General features: G+C 46.1%; 1 protein-coding gene across 1 annotated transcript in view; it reads left to right on the forward strand.

The window, feature by feature from the left end:
* LOC129709873 (sodium/potassium-transporting ATPase subunit beta-1-interacting protein 1) overlaps positions 1–20,285 on the forward strand; it is a 320,616-nt gene that overhangs the window by 206,646 nt on the left and 93,685 nt on the right. The window lies entirely within an intron of this gene.

Consider the following 20,285-nt stretch of genomic DNA (forward strand, 5'->3'; position numbering starts at 1 on the left):
CAAGACTCTGATTGCCAATAATTTAGTGATGTGCAATTTCACATCAATATTTAATCATGGATAACATTGCCCCAAAATGGAAGCATGTTTTACTTAAGCCAATAGATATCTTTAATAGTCTTTAACCATTGTTTCAACAATACAACAACGGAGCGGTAGAGTCGCTGCCTCACAGCGCCAGAGACCCTTAAGGCCAGAGTTGCTGCCTGAGCCACTGAGTAAACCAGCATCTGCAGTTCCTTCCCTCCCTTCACCACCTCCAGTTTAAATTCCATTTGGAATATTTTGGAGGACCAAGAAACCAAGAGCGTGCGCTACATTCACTGGAGTCGAGAAGAATGCGAGCAGATTGTACAACGAGCAGAGGTGATTCATCTCAATGTTATCACTAACTGCGACCGCTTCAGCTTTGTGGGGAAAATGGGCGAGCAGGGATTGTCCTCCTCAGAGAAGGGAAGGTTATGTGAGATTGAATAGAGATGTTCAGAATAATGAGATACGCCGTCGAGCAGGGACGTGGAAGTTGATTCCTTTTGGGAAGAACGTCAGCGACTGGAGGATACGCTGCATAATAAATACAAAGGAAGCAGCAGGAGGAAACTGTTTAATGCAGCAAGTTGTTACAGTGAGTGCTCGCTGCCGGAAGAGTGGTTGGAACAGATTTAATCAACCTATACAAAAATGAATTCGCTTGTTCTCAACAAAGAAAGGAAATTGCAGAGCAATGGGGATAAAGGGGAGGGCAGAGATGGAATGAACACACACACAGGCATGCTAGACTCCCCTCATGTCAGATGTTTGCATTATTCTTATTTGGTGAGAGAAAGATAACATCAGAGGGAAGGTTATAATATCAGTGATTTGTAAGAGAATAAGGCATCACAGTTTGCTGTACGACTCGGTAAAATTACATGGGTATTACTAAGCCATGATCACATTGAATGGCGGTGCTGGCTCGAAGGGCCGAATGGCCTACTCTTGCACCTATTGTCCATTGTCTATTATCTATAACGCTCATTTACGTACAAACTCCACAAAGACAGCACCCGTGGTCAGGATCAAACCCGGGTCTCTGGCTATCTAAAAGCCCTGTCCCACGGTACGAGTTCATTCCAAGAGCTCTCCCGAGTTTAAAAAAAATCAAACTCGTGGTAAGCACGGAGAATGAACGTAGCGGGTACGTCGGAGCTGGGGGGCGTCTCTTAGCGCCTCGTAACGCTAACGGCAGGTACTCGGGAAGACTCGCTAACGGCAGGTAAGCTCGGGAAGGCGCGTGAAGATTTTTCAACATGTTGAAAAATGTCCACGAGAGCCCCGAGTACCGACGAGTGGCCATTACCGTAAATCTCCGAGTTCAAATCAGGGCAAACTCGGGAGAGCTCTTGGAATGAACTCGTACCGTGGGACAGGGGTTCAAGGCAGCAACTCTACCACTGCCCTCTGAAAGAGACTTTACTGAACTTTTATTTTGCACGAAACCTTATTCACTTTATCCTGTACCTATACTCTGTGGACGGCTTGATAGTAAACATGCATTGTCTTTCTGCTGACTGGTTAGAACGCAACAAAAAAAGCTTTCCACTGTACCTTGGTACACGGCATAATAAACCAAACTAACTAAAAATCAGGATAAACACCAAATACTGGAGTAACGCAACGGGTGAGGCAGCATCTCTGGAGAGTAGGAATGGGTGATGTTTTGGGTCGAGGCCCTTCTTCAAGCCGATGGGGGGGAGCGGGAAAAAAAAAGAAAGAGGGCGGAGACAGTGGGATTTGTGGGAGAACTGGGAAGGGGGAGGGGGCGGAGGGAGAAAGCAAGGGCTATCTAAAATTGGATAAGTCAATGTTCATACCGCTGAGGAGTAATCTATCCAAGCGATATATGAGGTGTTGTTCCTCCAATTTGCGTTGAGTAAACAAAAATACCCGATGCAGTCGTCAATGCAGCAGAACATTAATAGCCCATTATCTGTTTATTTGCACTTTATCTGTTTTATTTATTCATGTGTGTAAAGCAAGAATTTCATTGTCCTATCTGGGACACATGACAATAAACTCACTTGAATCTTGAATCCTGGGATAGAGTAGGGCCAGTGTACGCCTGGGACGGGTTGTACGACATACCCCACAAATGGGCAGGCATAGCTGGGGCCCATACGAGTGCCCACGGCTACACCTTGGATTGGGAGGAGTCGAAGGAGAAGTTGTTAACAGGATTCCAACACCAGTTTTTTTTTTTTTTTTTTTTTTTTTTTAATTTCAAAATAGACTTTATTCAAGTAATAAATATATACAATGCGTGAACCGTGCGAAAAATCCATCCGACATTTTCTGAGGCAATACAAATTGTTCTTACAAAACTTACAAAATTCTTAAGGGGTTGGACAGGCTAGATGCAGGAAGATTGTTCCCGATGTTGGGGAAGTCCAGGACAAGGGGTCACAGCTTAAGGATAAGGGGGAAATCCTTTAAAACCGAGATGAGGAGAACTTTTTTCACACAGAGAGTGGTGAATCTCTGGAACTCTCTGCCACAGAGGGTAGTTGAGGCCAGTTCATTGGCTATATTTAAGAGGGAGTTAGATGTGGCCCTTGTGGCCAAGGGGATCAGAGGGTATGGAGAGAAGGCAGGTACGGGATACTGAGTTGGATGATCAGCCATGATCATATTAAATGGCGGTGCAGGCTCGAAGGGCCGAATGGCCTACTCCTGCACCTAATTTCTATGTTTCTATGTTTCTATGTTCAATACAGTTTCTACATAACTCTTCATTCAGAGGAGGATATGTTGCTGGAAAGGCCAGTCTTTCTCATAGCCCCTTGATGTCCAATTACTTACCAGGCCATCGTGAGGGAATTTAAATAATCAATTTATCTTTGTCCTGGGATCTCAGGTCGTGACCAGACTAGACTGGGCAAGGTGCGTGGATTCTTTTCCCTGAGTGATGTTAATGAACCCTGTAGCCTTTTACAACAATCAGATTGACTGGTCTCCACTATTCCCAGTTAGCTTTTGTTTCAGGTTGATTGAGTTTACATTCCATTACCAGGCCGAGTGCAGAACCATTATGACGCCATTCCTCGAAATGATTCCTGTCAACAATTCAGAAGGAGGTTGTTTATCCAGAAACTAGAGATGCAAGCAACTGCAGGTGCTGCTTTACGGGGGGGAAAAAGACACAAAGTGCTGGAGTAACTCAGTGGGTCGGGCAGGATCTCTGGAGAACATGGATGCCTGTCTGCAGAATGGCCTCGACCTGAAACATCGCCCATTCATGTTCAAACCCGCAACTGCGATCAGTGGCTTTCATTTTTCCTTCAGTGTATATGTAGTAAACATGTATGTGACAGCGGTAGAGCTGCTGCCATACAACGCAAGAGACCTGGGTTCGATCCTGACTACCGGTGCTGTCTGTGCGGAGTTTGCATGTTCTCCCCGTGACCTGCGTGGGTTTTCTCCGGGTGCTCTGGTTTCCTCCCACATTCGGAAGACGTAGATTAATTGGCTTTGGTGAAATTGTAAATTGACCCTAGTGCGTGTCGGATAGTGTACGTGTACGGGGATCGCTGGCCAGTGTGGACACGGTGGGCCAAAGGGCTTGCTTCCACGCTGTATCTCTAAAGTCTAAAGTCTCTAAAGTCTCTAAAGTATATATACACACGTGAAAATACTTTTCACACAAAAGTTTTGCAGGTTTATCTGAAAAGAGCAAAGAGACTGTGGCTTATTGATGAGTCCTTTCATAGAGTCTCAGTGGATCCACACTGTAGCATGTGTTTCCTTGAAATCACATTGAATTATAATCGCTAGGAGTAGTCAATCATCTTTATGGATCAGATTTTTTCTCGCCAGAAAAATAGTGTTCATGCTTTTTAATGTCAATAGGTGTTTGATTGCAAGAATCAAGTTTCGATTGATTCCATTGATGCCTCACAGCATGAAACAAGTTGACAAGCCAAGGGAACGCCGCTTCAAAGTAACTTGTCTTCGATACAGGCAACATGGTTTAAATCAAAGATAGACACAAAAAGCTGGAGTAACTCAACGGGTCGGACAGCATCCCTGGAGAAAAAGAATGGGTGATGTTTCAATAGACAATAGACAATAGGTGCAGGAGTAGGCCATTCGGCCCTTCGAGCCAGCACCGCCATTCAATGTGATCATGGCTGATCATCCCCAATCATTACCCCGTTCCTGCCTTCTCCCCATATCCCCTGACTCCGCTATTTTTAAGAGCACTATCTAGCTCTCTCTTGAAAGCATCCAGAGAACCCGCCTCCACCACCCTCTGAGGAAGAGAATTCCACAGACTCACCACTCTCTGTGAGAAAAAGTGTTTCCTCGTCTCCGTTCTAAATGGCTTACTCCTTATTATTAAACTGTGGCCCCTGGTTCTGGACTCCCCCAACATCGGGAACATGTTTCCTGTATCTAGCGCGTCCAAGCCCTTAACAATCTTATATGTTTCAATGAGATTCCCTCTCATCCTTCTAAACTCCACAGAGTGTACAAGCCCAGCTGCTCCATTCTCTCAGCATATGACAGTCGGGTCGGGACCCCACATCACCGTCTATATCTCTTGTTTCCCTTTCCCCTGACTCTCAGTCTGAAGAAGGGTCTCGACCCGAAACGCCACCCATTCCTTTTCTCCAGAGGTGCTGCCCGACCGGCTGAGTTACTCCAGCTTTTTGTGCCTATGCGCAGGTGATCATTGGTCAGCGAGGATTCGGTGGGACCCAGGGCCTGTTTCCACGCTGCGTCTCTAAACTAAACTCATCTACAGTATCCCGTAATGTTTATCCAAATGAGGAATAACGGGCTAATGAATTGGATGAGCGGCAACAAGGCACTGTCTCATCGTGAGGCAACGTTCAACTGGAAATGACCAACAACAGTGAGACAGAACAAGAAATCGATACATCTAATTGGTGCTGGACAACAAATGGAGGCAGTGAATATTAAAAGCACCAGATCAGCAAGGAAAGAGCATGAAAAGATATTAAGGCAATACCAGTGGGTGCTATCATATACATTTTGTGAAGCTCGGTTAATGCTGAGGTGATATTAGAAGACTTTCAATCTTGTCAAAGGCACTAAAGCATCATTCTGGGAATTATAGGCTTGTTAGACTGACATCTATAGTTGAGGAAACAGTGAAGTCAATTACTTTCAAAGCAATTCAACAGCATCTGGTTAAAATAAATGATATAAATCTCAGCGAATACGGCTTTATGAAAGGTTTTTGTATCTAATATATCTGCTGGTCTCCTCTCAAGGCTAGGAAGAAGAGTCTGGATGGAAATAATGGATTTGGGTTGTACATGATGACTGCAGATAGTTTTTGATGAGGTGCTTTGTGAGACCTGTAACCTGTGTGGTTATGTGGGGCGTTCACTGCCACCCATTAAAAACAAGGAACCAATAAAAGGAGGAATGTTGGTAGCAGAAGGTAGACCACCGTGGCGCAGCGGTAGAGCTGCTGCCTTATAGCACTTGCAGCGCCAGAGAGTTTCCTCCCACACTCCAAAGGCGTACAGTTTTTTTTTTGGGGGGGGTTTTTTGAATTCATTTTATTAGAAGCAATTGTACAGGGATAAGGCAAGTCAAGTCAAGTCAAGTCAAGTTTATTTGTCACATACACATACGAGATGTGCAGTGAAATGGAAGTGGCAATGCTCGCGGACTTTTGTGCAAAAAGACAAACAACCTATAAACATAATCATAACACACATATACCTTTACATAATAAATAATGGAAGGAAAAACGTTCAGTAGAGTTAGTCCCTGGTGAGATAGGCATTTACAGTCCGAATGGACTCTGGGAAGAAACTCCTTCTCACACTCTCCGTTCTCACCGCATGGCAACGGAGGCGTTTGCCTGACCGTAGCAGCTGGAACAGTCCGTTGCAGGGGTGGAAGGGGTCTCTCATGATATTGTTGGCTCTGGAGTTGCACCTCCTGATGTATAGTTCCTGCAGGGGGGGGCAAGTGAAGTTCCCATAGTGCGTTCGGCCGAACGCACTACTCTCTGCAGAGCCTTCTTGTCCTTGGCAGAGCAATTCCCAAACCAGATGGTAATGTTCCCGGACAAGATGCTTTCCACCGCCGCTGCGTAGAATCGACATAAAAGTTATACAATTATTGTTCAGCTTCATTTTTAACATTGAAATTTTAAAAAAAGAAAAAAAAGGAAAAAAAGAGAAAAAAGAAGAGAAAAAGAAAGAAGAGAAATAAGATAAATAAGAAAAGAGAAGATGGAGATATACCTCCCCCCCACCCCCTCACCCATCCCTGGCATTGGGTTTAAATTTGTGTTTAACCATTCTGTTGTTGCAGAAATTCAGTGAAAGGCAACCATGTCTTGAGAAATTGATCTGCTTTTCCAGCCAAGACAAGCCTAATGTTTTCTAAATGTAGTGCCTCGGACATGTCTGTAATCCACATCTTCACTGTGGGAACTGTTGGCTTTTTCCAAAATTTGAATTTTAGTTTTTTCACTATTATTAGGCCGTAATTTAGGAATCGTCTTTGAAATATCAGTTAGCTTAAAACAGGCCTCTGACATACCTAATGGGATCAGTTTTATATTCAAAGACGTACAGTTATGTAGGTTAATTGGCTTGGTGTAAATGTAAATTGTCCCCAGCGTGTGTAGGATAGTGTTAATGTGCGGGGATCGCTGGTCGCTGCCGACTCGGAGGGCCGAAGGGCCTGTTTCCACGCTGTATCCCTAAACTGAAAAAGAAGATAGACGTATGTGTTGTGCCCCAAAAAAAACTCTTAAACACCACCATCATACCGGGTTCCACGATGGAAACAAAGTGCTGGAGTAACTCAGCGGGTCAGGCAGCATCTCTGGAGAAAAAGGACGGGTAACGTTTCGGGTTGCGAGCCTTCTTCACGCCCACCCTGTCCTCGACTGAAACACTTCCAGTCTGAAGAAGGGGTCTGACCCGAGATGTCACCCATTCTTCAGAGATGCTGCCTGCCCCACTGAGTTACTCCAGCACTTCGGTATAAACCAGCATCTGCAGTTCCTTTCTGTCCACATAATATTAGGTGCAGTTTGAGTCCTTCACTTATCAGTAGCAAAGCTTCTATAGCAAGCAAGATAGACCACTCCTTCTAAATGCAATGGGCTGACGTGTAGTACGCAACGGAGCGGAACGTGTGCATTTTTTCATCCATTTCAGTAACCCGACCCGACTCGCAGTGTAATCAACGTTGCGGGGGAACAGTTTGTGTTAATGAATTATAATTCTGAAAATGAGAAGATTTTTCCCAAATAACTTTTATTTTTACGAGGATGTTTCCGTAACCGGCTTCCGTCTCTGCACTAGTATCTTTGCTCCGCTACGGGATCTTTGGTGCGGAGACGGAAGCCGGTGTTGGAAATGGGGCCGAAAATTACCCATAAATCTGCCCATGACCGTCCAGTGATCTATCTTGCTTGCTGTAGGATCTTTGATCAGTAGATTGTCCCCTTGGTGAATTTTCCCAGCGATCTGAAGCCTGATGTTATGCCCACATGCTTGGAGAGGAGATCGATGGCAGATTACTTTTTAATATTGGAGGCGAATGGCAGGTTCCATCTGGTACGTGATGCGAATGGTAAAGGTGGAAGCTGAATGCCTGGGATTCAGCGAGGAAACTAGGCGTGACATTTCTTTATTACATCTCGGTCGATGGATTTATGGAATAAGTTGTGACGCAAAGTTGTTGAATCTGTTCGCTGAGGAAGAGACTGGTGTATAGAGAGGGAATGAAGCTGTGGTGAGAAGTTGGGGCAGGTACATAGGATTCCTCCAAAATTAGAAGCCTAGGGGTAGTTTCCTTATTCATATATCTACTAGCACTTATAACCCTACAGCTTGAATGAAATGGCTGTTCCAGATACACCCCCCCCCACATTGCAGTAGTCCAGGAAATGAAAATTTACCTTTACAAAACTACAAATAATCACACACACAAAATCTGGGAGATAGAATAAAAATGTGCTGTTATTTTAGTTTAGTTTAGAGATACAGCATGGAAACATAAACATAAACATAAAAAAACATTAAAAATAGGTGCAGGAGTAGGCCATTCGGCCCTTCGAGCCTGCACCGCCATTCAATATGATCATGGCTGATCATCCAACTCAGTATCCCTCCCGTACCTGCCTTCTCTCCATACCCCTCGATCCCTTTAGCCACAAGGGCCACATCTAACTCCCTCTTAAATATAGCCAATGAACCGGCCTCAACTACCTTCTGTGGCAGAGAATTCCAGAGATTCACCACTCTCTGTGTGAAAAATGTTATTCTCATCTCGGTCCTAAAAGATTTCCCCCTTATCCTTAAACTGTGACCTTTCCTTCGACCCACCGAATCCACACCGACCAGCGATCCCCACACATTAACACAAGCCTACACAACACCAGGGACAATGTACACGTATACAAAGGGTACAAATGCAAGCCAATTAACCTACATGGTATGAAATCTGTATGGAAAAAAGTAAATAAATACAAAAATGATTTCTGTTTTAAACTCACATTTCTAGACACTTCGAGACGAATATAGAAAATAATGTTTTAATTTAGTTTGGGGATACAGCGTGGATACCTCAACCCACCAAATCTGTGCCGACCACCGTACACTAGTTCCATCCCACACACTAGGGACAATTTACAGAAGACAATTAACCTACAAACATTTAGGAATGTGGGAGGAAACCCGAGCAGCCGAAGTAAACCCACGTAGGTCAGGGGAAGAACGTGCAAACTCCGTACAGGCAGCACCTGTGGTCAGGATCAAACCCGGGTCTCTGGCGCTGTAAGGCAGCAACTCTACCGCCAGGCCACCATGAACCATTTTCTGGGACGTGTCCACCCTCCCCCAGGCCAAGTCAGTGGATATTTTTAAGGCAGAGATAGACAGATTCTTGATCAGCACGGGTGTCAGGGGTTATGAGGCGAAGGCAGGAGAATGGGGCTAGGAGGGGGAGATAGATCAGCCACGATCGATTGGCGGAGTAGACTTGATGGGCCGAATGTCCTAATTCTACTCCTATTCCTTATGACCTTCTGAACACACAATCATAACAGGCAATACCAATACCAATTATGTTGCCTGGTAGAATGTTGATTGGGTTCTATTTGATATTGATCCAAGTTCAAGCCATCAATAACTTTAAATGCACGAGTTTACTCTCAATATAAGATGATACAATGGCCTCACACATTATTTTTCTCCTCGAAAGAAATCTCGATAATCAGTATTTTTATTTCTCAGAGAAACCCGAAGAGTGAGTTTGTATTTTTCAGGTACACAAACAATAATATTTCGCAAGGACTGCAATTAAGTAGAACTGTTTGCTCAAAGAATTAGAGATGAGTGCACTATGGAGCAAGCTCATTAGGCAGTAATGAAGGAGAACGTGTGCATTGCTGCAGAGAAGGTTTTTACTGAGGTAAGATCAGTAGCAATTAGCAAAGGAATATTGGCTTGTAAATGCCATCGTTTTACCCGGGAACTGGCATCTTAGAAACGTCGTTCTATATCACAGAATCGTGGCACAGCAAGAAATAAATTTGCTAAAATCAATGTCATTGCAAAGTCCAACCACTTATTTCCCCAATGTTGTAAGTTTAACATTTTTGCTTTGAGATTGTGATGATGTCTCTCTCCTGGTCTCCTAATCTGAAGAAAGACATTCTTGCCATAGAGGGAGTACAGAGAAGGTTCACCAGACTGATTCCTGGGATGGCAGGACTTTCATATGAAGAAAGACTGGATAGACTCGGCTTGATTTTAGAAGATTGAGGGAGGATCTCATAGAAACGTACAAAATTTTTAAGGGGTTGGACAGGCTAGATGCAGGAAGATTGTTCCCGACGTTGGGGAAGTCCAGAACAAGGGGCCACAGTTTAAGGATAAGGGGGAAGTATTTTAGGACCGAGATGAGGAAAAAAATGTTCACACAGAGAGTGGTGAATCTGTGGAATTCCCTGCCACAGAAGGTAGTTGAGGCCAGGTCATTGGCTATATTTAAGAGGGAGTTAGATGTGGCCCTTGTGGCTAAAGGGATCAGGGGGAATGGAGAGAAGACAGGTACAGGATACTGAGTTGGATGATCAGCCATGATCATATTGAATGGTGGTGCAGGCTCGACGGGCCGAATAGCCTCCTCCTGCACCTATTTTCTATGTTTCTATGTGTCTTAGCATTTGAAGCCTGTCAGTGAAAAGACTAATGCACTGGTGAAATGGCCATTCGGCCCGTAACACCCATTCTAATTAAGGGCGGTGCGATGGAGCAGCAGTAGTGTTGCTGCCTTACAGCGCCAGGGACAAGGGTTCCATCCTGATTACGGACGCTTCCTGTTCAGAGTAAACCCACGTGGTCTCATGAAGAGCGTACAAACTCCCTCCAGACAGCACCTGTAGTCAGGATCGAACCTGGGTCTCTGGCACTGTAAAACCCCTGTCCCACGGTACGAGTTCATTCCAAGAGCTCTCCCGAGTTTGCCCTGATTCGAACTCGGTGATTTACGGCAATGGCCACTCGTCGGTACTCGGGGATCTCGTGGACATTTTTCAACATGTTGAAAAATCTTCACGAGTCTTCCCGTGCTTACCTGCCGTGTTAGCGAGTCTTCCCGAGTTCCTCCCGTTGGCGCTAAGAGACGTCCCCGAGCTCTGACGTACCCGCTACATTCATTCTCCGTGCTTACCACGAGTTTGATTTTTTTTAAACTCGGGAGAGCTCTTGGAATGAACTCGTACCGTGGGACAGAGCTTTAAGTGCTACCGTGTGTTTTACATTGTACGGGTTTAGTGTTGTTGCAAAGTGAAATTACCCTGGATGTTTAAGAAGGAACTGCAGATGCTGGAAAAATCGAATGTAGATAAATATGCTGGAGAAACTCAGCGGGTGAGGCAGCATCTATGGAGCGAAGGAATCTATTCCTTCGCTCCATAGATGCTGCCTCACCCGCTGAGTTTCTCCAGCAATTTTTATCTACCCTGGATGTTCATTGCCTCAGGCAGGATGTCCAGCCATTGATCGGTACTTGGAATATTTGGACCTCACTACAGGTAGACGCTTGGTGCTGAGAATTCCACTTCTGGCTGGACATACCGGTAACTCCAGTCCAGCAGCTTTCACCTTATGCAGGACCCCATAATCTGAGGAAGGGTGTGCTGGTGCTGCTGGAGAGGGTCCAGAGGAGGTTTTATCGAGAATGGTCCCAGGAATGATTGGGTTAACCAGTATGGTGAGCGTTTGACAGCACTGGGCCTGCACTCGCTGGAGTTTAGAAGAATGAGTGGGTACCTCATTGAAACTCACCGAATAGTGAAAGGCCTGGATAGAGTGGATGTGGAGAGGATGTTTCCACTAGCGGGATAGTCTAGGACCAGAGGCCACAACCTGGGAATAAAAGTACGTACCTTCATAAAGGAGATGGGGAGGAATTTCTTCAGTGGTGAATCTGTGGAATTCTTTGCCACGGACGGCTGTGGAGGCCAAGTCAGTGGATATTTTTAAGGTGGAGATTGACAGTTTCGGGTGTTCGGGGTTATGAGGAGAAGGCAGGAGAATGGGGTTGAGAGGGAAAGATGGGTTAGCCATGATTGAATGGTCGACATGATGAGCTCAATGGACTAAAGGGCCTGTCCCACTTAGGCGATTGCCGGCGACTAGGCTGTTGCCACACGGTTGCCGGGGAGTCGCCCGTGTGGTCGTGAGTCGTCTCCTCAGTCGCCCAAAGAGTCGTAGCGTTTTTCTGGTCACCGCTGGATTTTGAAATGTTCAAAACTTTTCAGCAACAGTCGGCGACCGTTGGCTTGTTGTAGCTTGTCTTCTCCTGACGTAGTTTGTCGCCAGGTGACGCAGGTTGGCGCCGGTGCTGACTTCGGCGAATTCCATTGTCGTAGTCACCGGCAGTCGCCTAAAAAAAATCGCCCAAGTGGGACAGGCCCTTAATTCTGCTCCTAGAACTTAGAACCATATAACGTCCCAGCCCTACACTGGTCTTCCAATGTGATCCTCTTCACCGTGCTGCTTTCCATGCTGATTAGAAGTCAAAATCTTCACCGCCATCTTCAATAAGGCTTGACTGCAGTCTTTCCACCCAACCTCCAATATTATCATTTGTTTTAGTATAGTTTAGAGATACAGCACGGAAAATACACCACTGAGTCCGTGCCGACCAGCGATCCCCGCACATTAACACTACCCTACACACACTGGGCACAATTTATATTAAATTACTAACCTGTACGCCTTTGGAGTGTGGGAGGAAATGGGAGTTCCCGGAGAAACCCCATGCAGGTCACGGGGAGAACGTACAAACTCCATACAGACAGCACCCGTAGTTCGCAGGAACAGCTCCAGGACATCGAGTGTACGGGCCGATCAGATTTTGGATTTGAATTATGGCGCCAAAAATGGCAGCGCCTGCGTGTGTAGTAAATGCAAACGGGATCTCACTCAGCTTATTAAAGCCCCTGTCCCGCTTTCCAGAGTTACTCACGTATTCCCCTTGATTCAAACTCGGAGAATTACGGTAATAGACAGCCGTAGGTACTCGGGGCTATTTTTTTTATCGTGGACATTTTTCAACATGTTGAAAAAACGTCCCGACTTGCCTGATGCCCCGAGTACCTACGGCTGGCATTACGAACCGCTGCGAAATACCTACGGACTCCTACGGCCTCCTAAGGACTCGCTGCGGACATTCTCCGAGTTTGAAGCAAGGGGAAAACTCGGGGGAATTCGTGAGTAACTCGGGAAAGTGGGACGGGGGCTTTAGGAAGGAACTGCAGATGCTGGTTTACACAGAAGATAGACACAAAAGTGCTGGAGGAACTCAACGGGACAGGAAGCATCTCTGGAGAGAAGGAATGGGTGACATTTCGGATCGAGACCCTTCTTCTGACTGAGAGTCAGGGAAAAGGGAGACTTGAGATATGGAAGGGATAAGGTGTGAAAACGATAGATCAAAGCAGACGATGATCAAGGAATGTGTACATTTGATTACTGTGGAAGAAAACAGTGTATGGCATATCTTATTCTTTCACAGGACATCCTTGTGATTGAGGCAGTGCAGCATAGGTTCACGAGATTGATCCCTGGGATGGGGGGACTGTCATTTGAGGAAAGATTGAAAAGACTAGGCTTGTATTCACTGGAGTTTAGAAGGATGAGGGGCGAACTCTTATAGAAACATATAAATTTATAGAAGGCCTATACAAGCTAGATGCAGGAAAAATGTTCCCTATGTTGGGCGAGTCCAGAACCAGGGGCCACAGTCTTAGAATAAAGGGGAGGTCATTTAAGACTGAGATGAGAAAAAACTTTTTCACCCAGAGAGTTGTGAATTTATGGAATTCCCTGCCACAGAGGGCAGTGGAGGCCAAGTCACTGGATGGATTTAAGAGAGAGTTAGATAGAGCTCTAGTTGCTAGTGGAGTCAAGGGATATATGGGGAGAAGGCAGGCACGGGTTATTGATAGGGGACGATCAGCCATGATTACAATGAATGGCGGTGCTGTCTCGAAAGGCCGAATGGCCTCCTCCTGCACCTATTTTCTATGTTTCTAAATTCACTCTTCTGTGAGACTAGTCCGTGCCTGGCTTATGTTATCAAAGGGTTTAGAATAAGGATAAATAATTGTGTTGGTCTCCTTTCAGATAAGTAGCATGGTGTGTATTATGCAGGTCGATATACAGTGTAGCTGTAACCTTTTAATACACTACACAAGCTATAGCTTCCGTTCATGATCAATACAGAATTGTTTTCATTGGCGACAGACGTTTCTCTCTGGGAAGTTGCAGAGACGTTGATGGCTGGAGGTTTGATGTGCAGGACATTGCATGCGTCTTAATGCTTTTATCGATGAGATGGACCCAGGGTTCCGAATGTTTGAATTTCATGCTAATGATAAATTGACCTGGCCAATTGTCCATTCCACGGGCGTATCGCAATGAAAACAAGTCAGTCAGGATATTGAGTGTCGACGTTGGAGTAACTCAGCGGGTCAGGCAGCATCTCTGGAGAAAAGGAATAGGTGACGTTTCTGGTCGAGACCCTTCTTCAGACTTCACCAGGGGTTGGGGCAGGACCCTTCATCAAGAGTAGAGAGATTGTACAGGGTGATAGTAAACCCGTCTCTAAGAAGAACGAGCAAACCCTGACTCTCAGTCTGTAGCTTAGTTTAGACTAGTTCAGAGATACAGCGCGGAAGAGGCCCCTCGGACCCTCCGGCCCACCTGACCCCGATCCCCGCACTGACCACACAGAGACATTTTTTACCACCAAGCCATATTAACACATACCTGTACGTCTTTAGAGTCCTACGGACAACCCACATGGTCAGGGAGAACGTACGAATTTTTTTCATTGCAAAAGGTTTTGAGTATAGGAGCCAGGGAGAGGTTCTACTGCAGTTAACCTACATACCCTGTACTGCGTACAGTTTGGAGTCTGAGGAGGACATTATTGCCATAGAGGGATGCAGAGAGGTTCAAGACTGATTCCTGGGATGTCACACGGTCTTATGAAGAAGACTGTACTTGGTTTAACTCTCTAGTTTAGGAGATTGAGAGCATCTTAGTAAGGAAACTTACGAAATTCTGGGTCGAGATGGGAAGATGCCCGATGCAAGGACGCTGTGACAGCTTAAGCATAAGGGGGAAATCTCTAAAACCGAGTGAGCAGAACTTTTTTCACTGGTGAATCTCTGGAACCTACCAGGACTCTGTAGAAGGGTCTCGACCCGAAAGGGAGTCACCTATTCCTTTTGGCTCCAGAGGATGCTGCCTGACCAGCCATGATCATATTTGAATTTTATGTGTCTATCATCGGGGTCGATGGGTGCTAAGCCAGCATCTGCCCTACAGGACTCTGTAGAAGGGTCTCGATCCGAAAGGTCACCTATTCCTTTTCTCCAGAGATGCTGCCTGACCCGCTGAATTACTCCAGCATTTTGTGTCTATCTTTGGTGTAAGCCAGCATCTGCAGTTCCTTCCTAAACATAGAAGTTGGAATGTACGAGACATTGGTGAGGCCACATTTGGAGTACTGCGTACGGTTTTGGTCACCTTGTTATGTTGCCAAGCTGGAAAAGGTGTAGCAAAGATTTTTGAGGATGTTGCCAAGACTCGAGGGACTGAGCTACAGGGAGATGTTGAGCAGGCTAGGGGTTTATTCCTTGGAACGCAGGAGGATGCATGGTGAACTTCTGGAAGTGTGCAAGATCATGAGAGGAATAGATAGGATAAATGCGCAGAGTATTCCACCGTGCCCCAAGCACTAAACCCGATACATTGTTTAGATTTGCAAGGCAACTGACTGATTGGAGAGTACCATTTGATATGGAGACAAATTGAAGATAGAATCATAAGTCCCGTTAACGGAAGGCTCGAGGACGCTGACCGCGGGAGAACAATGAAGGGAAGAGGTTGAACTTTTTTTTCCGCCTTCCATCACAGTGAGGAATGTGGAGGAGTCACTGTGGTGGATGTTTATGTTAAAATGTATTTTGAGTGTCTTGTTGCTTTTTAATGGTATGACTGTGGGGCAAATCAAATTCAAAACATACTTGGCTAATAAAGTAGGATTATGATTATGATAAATATCGTAACATTTTAGAAATTAAAGGCTTGTCACATATAGACTTGAGGTTTGAACTTACAATAATGAGACCATAAGACATGGCAGCAGAATTAGCCCATTCAGCCCATCCAGTCTACCCCGCCATTCAATCATGGCTGATCTAATGTTCAAGAACTATTGAGTGGTGATGTGGCCCTTGTGGCTAAAGGGATCAGGGGGTATGGAGAGAAGGCAGGTACAGGATACTGAGTTGGATGATCAGCCATGATCATATTGAATGGCGGTGCAGGCTCGAAGGGCACCTATTTTCTATGTTTCTATGTTTTCTATGATGTTGTGGAACTTTAAAGCACCAAATGCCAACTGAGCAATATTAGAACAGAGGGAAGGCAAGGGAAGGCAAACTCCTATACCCTGTATATCTTGAAGTAAACCAGAAAGAGAGACATTGCTGATTCAAGTGGAGGAATGTAGGAAGCAAACTGGGCCACGTACCAGTAACACTTGGTTAAGACTGGACATGACAGTGGAGGAGGCCCAGAACCGAAAGATCGGTATGGGAATGGGAAGGGCAGTTAAAATGGTTGGCAACCGGGAGGTCGCATAGGAGTAGAATTAGGCCATTCGGCCCATCGAGTCCACTCCGCCATTCAATCATGGCTGATCTCTGCCGCCTAATCCCACATTCGTGCCTCCTCCCCATAACCCTTGACTCCCGTCCTGATCAAGAATTTGTCTATCTCTGCCTTAAAAATATCCACTGACTTGGCCTCCGCAGCCCTCTGCGGCAACGAGTTCCACAAATTAACTATCCTCTGACTAAAGAGGTTCTTCCTCGCCTCCTTTCTAAAAGAGCGGCCTTTAATTCTGAGGCCGTGACCTCTGGTCCTTGACTCTCCCACCAGTGGAAACATCCTTTTCACATCCACTCTATCAAAGCCTTTCATTGTTCAGTCAGTTTCAATGAGGTCCCCCCCTCAACCTTCTAAACTCCAGCGAGTAGAGGCCCAGTGCTGTATGTGGCTGGTGCTGTACATCTGACAACACTGTGGGCTCCTAAAGTGGATGAGGTTGGATGGGGTGCAGGTAAACCTCTGCCTCACCTGAAAGACCTGTCGGGGTCCCTGGATCGAGTCGAGGGAGGAGGAGGGAGGAGGGACAGGTGCTGCATCTCCTGCAGGAAAGTCCCTGTGGAGGGGGTGAGAAGGGACAAGTCAACCCATCCATGATACCCGTGCCACCAGCTGCCACCATTATGCTGCTGAACCACAAAACCTAATTGATCCAATCTATCTTTGATCCCATTCCTTGTTAAGAGCTGAACCTGAGCCAACAGATTGAAGTCTGTTTCAAAAGTCTTTGAATGATGCTGCTGGCACACCGTGTGGTTTCCTTATCCTCATTTATGGCCACATTATTGATGCCGCTCATTAGCTCAAAGCCATGAATGACATGACTCCCTTGATCTTATCACCCGGGGGAAAATATAGGATGAACCGGCTTGCAAGGCGTCTCTGTAATTGTTGTATTACAGACACGGTGGCTCCTTTGTTACAACATTTATAGTGGTTTTTGGCTTTTATTTAAAAAAAAATCACTTAATGGAAAATGTCTGTAGATGGCACGATCAGCATTTATTGCCCATCCCGAACGGCAGCACTTGAGAAGGTGTTGAGATGCCATCTTCTTCAACTGCAGCTGAGAACGAAGGGTAGGGGGGGGACCCCTGGCTGGGGGGCCGGCGAGAACGAAGGGGGGGGGACTGGCTGGGGGGCCGGCGAGAATGAAGGGGGGGGAACGCACAGTTCAGATTCAGATTCAATTTTAATTGTCATTGTCAGTGTACAGTACAGAGACAACGAAATGCATTTAGCATCTCCCTGGAAGAGCGACATAGCAAACGATTTGAATAAATAATAATAAGTGTCCGGGGGGGGGGGGGGGGTGATTGGCAGTCACCAAGGTACGTTGTTGAGTAGAGTGACAGCCGCAGGAAAGAAGCTGTTCCTCGACCTGCTGGTTCGAGTTTACAGATACTTGATAAAGTGTCTCCTTTTTCAAGCTGTTGCGAATGTTTGGTGGCAGACCCACCATTTGTGCTCATCCTTCATTGGCCCTAGTGCTGAAGAGAAAGCTAAGTGGGTTCATCTGGAGCGATAAAAGGCAGTCAGACTGAGTAAGAATTTTTACAGCAGTCCCTTACCTTGATGGTCACCATTGCTGCAACAAGTGGCTTAACGTCAAGTCAAGTTTTATTCATCACTCAACGGGACAAGCAGCATCTCTGGAGAGAAGGAATGGGTGATGTTTTGGGTCGAGACCCTTCTTCAGACTAGAGAAGGTCTTCTCCAGAGATGCTGCCTGTCCCGCTGAGTTACTCCAGCATTTTGTGTCTATCTCTGGTTTTGTTCTGAAATATTTCTTGTAATATCTCTGTTTGACCTTGTGCAGTTCAATGCAATCAGTAAATTAATTACCCAACCTTAGCCTTCCTTACCTTAATCCTGAACGAAGGAGAAACAAACATGCTTTGTATCTTTTATTTTTGGAGGATAAATAATAAATGCTCCGTGATGTTATGTTGGTAATTTTCTTTTAACGAGGCTGCCACTTTATTGATTCAATACAGATTTATTGCTGATGTGGCCAAACAGTTGGGAGGAGATGTTGTAGGAAGGAACTGCAGATGCCGGTTTAAACCGAAGATAGATACAAAATTCTGGAGTAACTCAGCGGGACAGGCAGCATCTCTGGAGAGAAGGAATGGGTGACGTTTCGGGTCTGAAGAAGGGTCACCCGTTCCTTCTCTCCAGAGATGCTGCCTGTCCCGCTGAGTTACTCCAGCTTTTTGTGTCTATCTTCAGCTGGGAGGATATGTTGCTCAGAGGTGTGGTTTAGTACATTTTAGAGATTCAGCCCCGAAACAGGCCCTTCGGCCGGCCGAGTCCACACCGACCAGCGATCATCCCGTACACGAACTATCCTATACACTCAAGAAAATTTACAATTCTTACCTAAGCCAATTAGCATGCAAACCTGGAGTGTGGGAAGGAACCGGAGCACCTGGAGAAAACCACGTGGTCCCGGGAAAAAACCGTGCAAACACCATGCAAATAGACCTCGTAGTCAGGATCGAACCTGGGTCTCTGGCGCTATAAGGCAGCAACTGTACAGCAGCGCCACATTGCAGCTCTTGAAATGCAGGCGAGGCAAAGCAGGGCCTGAAAGGCTCGATGAGTTGCCTTTAACCGAACGAGGTGCGTTATACTGTGTTGAGTTTCCCAAGGCTCATTTCGAAGTAGAGGAGCAGAATTTGTGATCATTAATTGTGCCTCTTCCCTGTACCAGGGTTAAGCGGCTGTGACTCAGAAGGTCTGAGCTGCAACAAACAGGAACGGCAAATAGATCTTTGTCCGTTCAGAAACGAACGCTTAAGCTCTGCCGGTAATGAGGACAGGTTGCGCTTACAAGCACTTGCTCTCCCAAAGTGGATTTGTTCATTCATGTGGTTTTGCGTATGAGTATCCTGCAGTAGCTGCTGTGTGGAATGAAGCTGTGTCTGGCCCTCTGCTTAAAGGTTGGCCCTCGGCTGCAGGAGGAAGCTAACGGGGTCTGGAGCTAAACCTGCCAGGCTCAAGCTGAGAGGGTCGTCCCAGAGTACAGGGCCTTCCCTCAACCGTGTAACGTGGCTTTCGATAATACCTGCCGGAGGAGGGACTCCTGCGGATTGCCGGAGAGATCACTGGTACTTTGGCTACAGAATGATGAAACACTCGGATAGTCACCTCAGCTGTCCCAACAGTGGTGTGGATGAGAGGAATAGGTTCATAAGTGATAGGAGCTGAATTAGACCATTCGGCCCATCATGTCCACTCCACCATTCTATCCTGGCTAATAGACAATAGACAATAGGTGCAGGAGTAGTCCATTCGGCCCTTCGAGCCAGCACCTCCATTCAATGTGAACATGGCTGATCATCCCCAATCAGTACCCCGTTCCTGCCTTCTCCCCATATCCCCTGACTCCGCTATTTTTAAGAGCCCTATCTACCTCTCTCTTGAAAGCATCCAGAGAACCTGCCTCCACTGCCCTCTGAGGCAGAGAATTCCACAGACCCACAACTCTCTGTGAGAAAAAGTGTCTCCTCGTCTCCGTTCTAAATGGCGTACCCCTTATTCTTAAACCGACCGTGGCCCCTGGTTCTGGACTGCCCCAACATCGGGAACATGTTGCTAATCTATCTTTACCTCTCGACCCCATTCACCTGCCTTTGCCCCAGAGCCCCTGATATACTTAAGATAGACACAAAATGCTGGAGTAACTCAGCGGGACAGGCAGCATCTCTGGAGAGAAGGGATGGGTGATGTTTCTCCAGACTGGGCCCATGATATGCTTACTGATCAAATATTGTAGAAGAAGGCGGTGTTCCTAAGTGGTTGAAAGTACAGGAGCAGAGAATTGACTTTTTAGTTTAGTTTAAAGATACAGTGCGGAACCAGACCATTCCACCCACCGAAAAACAGGGCGTCGACCAGTGGTCCCCGCACACTAACACACACACACGAGGGATCATTTACAATTTTACCGAAGCCAATTAACCTACGATGCTGTACGCCTTTGGAGTGTGGGAGGAAACCTGAGCACCCGGAGAAAACCCACGCGGACACGAGGAGAACGTACAA

Source organism: Leucoraja erinacea, chromosome 26, assembly GCF_028641065.1.
Source record: "Leucoraja erinacea ecotype New England chromosome 26, Leri_hhj_1, whole genome shotgun sequence".
Lineage (NCBI taxonomy): Eukaryota > Metazoa > Chordata > Chondrichthyes > Rajiformes > Rajidae > Leucoraja > Leucoraja erinaceus.